General features: G+C 38.8%; 1 protein-coding gene across 1 annotated transcript in view; it reads left to right on the top strand.

Moving 5' to 3' along the window:
- Positions 1-2,306: 2,306 nt before the first annotated feature.
- The window catches only part of LOC143975919 (catenin alpha-2-like), a 697,766-nt gene continuing 696,340 nt past the window's right edge, over positions 2,307-3,732 (top strand). The window contains exon 1 of the mRNA XM_077478454.1: positions 2,307-2,549. The gene's annotated coding sequence lies outside the window, so the exon portion shown is untranslated. The remainder of the gene's footprint in view (positions 2,550-3,732) is intronic.

Genomic DNA, 3,732 nt, shown 5'->3' on the forward strand with positions numbered 1-3,732 from the left:
TCCTCTACTTCCCATTCTTTTCTCCTTCTTCTCTTGTTACTTCTTTTTGTTACTAACGCAGTGAGCTACAAGTTGGTACTCGGTGTTCCCTGCCGATTGTTTCGGTAGGGCCTAATGTGCCAGTGATTGCTGATTCTCTCTCTTCAACTGGGCACAGTGGTTTCCACATTTGACAGTCCTATTTTGTATGATCACCCTGCCGCTGTGCCCTCGGCATGTAATATTTTTGATTTTGCTGTTGTATATTCTAATAAAAAACGTTAATTGAAAAAAGAAACAAAAAAAAAAAAACATGGTTTGAGAGCTTGAGGATGGTCTACATGATGTTATCTTTATAAATGCTTATAAACGCAAACTCGGCTAAACGCGGCTAAACGCGGCTAAACGCGGCTAAACACGGCAAAACGCGTGTTTCTAAACGTGCGTTTCAGCTTTTTCTGAGCAGAGTTTTCACCTGCGTTTTGTGTGCATGAGGCCTAACACTGTATCCAGTTCACATAAAGTAATGTTTCTATTGTTACGTATAAATGCAACATTGTACCCAGTTTAAATTAAGACAATATTTTAACACTCATCATAGAAACATCCTAATAACATAAAATAATTGTTACACTCTCATCTTGTTTTTTTTTTAAAACCTGTTGATAAAAAATAAATAAATAAAAATGCAAAAAAAAAAAAAGCAAATAATTTATAACACTGTATCCAGTTCACATAAAGTAATGTTTCTATTGTTACATATAAGTGCAACATTGTACCCAGTTTAAATTAAGATAATATTTTAACGCTCATCATAGAAACATCTTAATAACATAAAATAATTGATATGCCCTGTACACACGACTGGTTTTCCCGTCGGAATAAACTCTGAAGGTTTTTCCGACAGAGTTCTGACGGAATTCCGCTGAAACTGTCTTGCGTACACGCGATCACAGCAAAGTCCGACCATCAAGAACGCGGTGACGTACAACACGTATGACGGGAATAGAAAACGGAGGCTCAATTGCCAGTAGCCAATAGCTTCCGTCTCATACTTGCTTCAGAGCATGCATTGTTTTTGGTCCGTCAGAACAGCATACAGACGAGCGGTTTTCCCGATAGGAATTGGTTCTGTTGGAATCATTTAGAACATTCATTCTGTTCTAATTCTAGGTCCGTCAGAATTTTCGACGTAAAAAGTCAGATGAGGCATACACACGATCGGAATATACGATGAAAAGCTCCTGTCTGACTTTTTTCTGTCGTACATTCCGCTCGTGTGTACACGGAATTACACTTTCATCTTGTTTTTGTAAAATCTGTTGATAAAAAATAAATAAATAAAAATGCAAAATAAAAACAAATAATCTAGAAGCCCTTGTACACACGGTCTGACATTCCGACGGAAAATGTCCAATCGGACCATGTTATCGGTTAATCCGACCGTGTGTGGGCTCCATCGGACTATTTCCGTCGGAATATGCAACCGACAAAGTTTTAGAGCTGGGCTATAAAATTTTCCGACAACATGGTCCGATCGGACTTTGACAGATCGTTAGTATAGAAATCAGATCGGACAAAGTTCCACGCATGCTCATATCATATTACTAGACCAAAGCTATTGGCTACTAGCCTGAATGTAGTCCAGTTGTAAGGAAATAACGTCATCACGTTCTGAACGATCGAATTTTACGACAACTTTGTCCGACCGTGTGTATGCAACACCAGTTTCGGACAAAATCCGTCGGACAAAATCCAACGGATTTTGTTGTCGGAATGTCCGACCGTGTGTACAAGGGCTTACACTGTATCCAGTTCACATAAAGTAATGTTTGTATTGTTGCATATAAGTGCAACTCTGTAACCAGTATAAATAAAGATAATATTTGTACATTTATGATAGAAACATCTTAATATCATACAATTTATTTATTGATTTATTTTATTGCGTTCCTCTTGATAAAAAAAATGAAATAAAAAGGAATTGCACTCTATAACAACATGATTATATCCAGTTCCTATTAAGTAATATATTTTCATTGTTACCGTACATTTAAGTGCAACAGTGTACCCAGTTAAAATCAAAATAAGATTTAAAGTGTATTTAAACCCAATCACTAAAAATTTCAACTAAGCTTCAACATAAGGAGCCATTATAAAAAAAAAAAAAAAAACATTCTGTCTCATTGACACAAAATAATTGTAACAGATTTTTCATTTGCAACATTGTATTCAGTTCAGTGCTAATGTCTGCTTTTCAATAAAGCTGATTTAAAAAAAAAAATCCTATTGAGCCAAGGGGAGTGGTGGATGTGAGCTCAGCTGATGCTCTAGCTCCTAGAGACCAAAGCCTCACATACAACACATTGGAGCTAAGCAGCTGCTGAAGCTGTCACTGGCACACAGAGGAGAGCCCTGCTACCCAACACACAGCAAGACAATACAAGAGCAAAGCCTGCAATAGCACAAGGCTGCACATCCACACATCCTGCACCTCACACTGGGATTTTTTGCTATTTTCTACAACATCCATCTAAGGAGGAGACAAGTGCAAGCAGCATCATCAGCCGGTAGGTAAGTGCCTTTCCTTCCACAATGTGCTCATCCTCTTCTGCACTGGGTATCAGGAAGCAATGCAAATGCCATCAATGTGCCAAGGAGCTCTGCTGAGAATTACTCTTTTTATTTTTATTGTTTTTTTTGGGGGGGAAGAGAAGCAGAATTATTTTTGGTGTGTTTAATTTCTTCCCCAGCATCCTAAGCCAGTCTCCATGAGCACAGTTATCAACAATGGTCCTCCAGCCTACTGATGTGATTTCATTGCAGTCAGGCATGCTGGTGATGAGAAGGGGGTCCGCTGACTCCGCTGATGATCCAAGAAGGAAAAAAAAAAAAGAAGCATCTCTTTTATCCTCTCTTGTTTCTTTGTGCTGGGAATACTATAGTCGACATCTGCAGGTCCTTTGCTCCTCTTCCTCCTCCTCCCCCCCTCCTTTTCTTGGGTACCAGATTCATAAAGACCAGCTGGTCATCGCTTATTTTTTTTTTTGCATGTTTAAATTAGGCCTCCATATAGATTCAAACCACCCGCTTATTATTTCATTTGGGCGGAAGCCTTGGAGATGCTCTTGAGGCAGACAGTCAAGAAAAAAAAAAAGACAAAAGCCTTCTCAATGGTGGCAGGGGGACCCTTTGCCTTGTGCAACCTCCAACTTACTTTCTAGTAGTATTCTTCTTCTGTGCATCCCATGCCCAGTGCTCCTTGCATGCTGCTGAAATGTATGTGCTCTTGATGTTGAGTTACAGAGTTAAAAATGACAGGTGGGATTTAAAATCACCATTATCCTATGTTTCTTTCCTTATGGGCAATTAGGTGTTAATTCCATTGCGTTGTGCGTTTTCACCTAATCTACATCTTTTTCAATTTAAAAGCCCCCCTTCCCGGCCAATTCATCATTCTTTATTGCCTCCTCAGCACTTCTATGACTTTTCTGTGTGCCTTAAAGGAATAGTGCATCCAGTTACCAGTAAAGCACACGTTGCCTTAATGGAAAGTACTTTCTGAAAGCAACTGCCTCTTCCACTTCCTTGGATAAGGGTTAGAGCTCCTTAGGTTTTGTTTTAATTATTTTTTTGGGGTTAGTAGGTGTTGTTTACAAATTCATTAAGTCAGTAGAAGTCCAAAAGGAAAGTAAAAATTTTTTTGGTAATGTACCAGGGACACTAGACTTACAGTATTTGGTGGACTATGAG

This window comes from Lithobates pipiens, unplaced genomic scaffold (assembly GCF_037356315.1).
Source record: "Lithobates pipiens isolate NorthernLeopardFrog02 unplaced genomic scaffold, aLitPip1_a1.2 Scaffold_13, whole genome shotgun sequence".
Taxonomy (NCBI): Eukaryota; Metazoa; Chordata; class Amphibia; order Anura; family Ranidae; genus Lithobates; species Lithobates pipiens.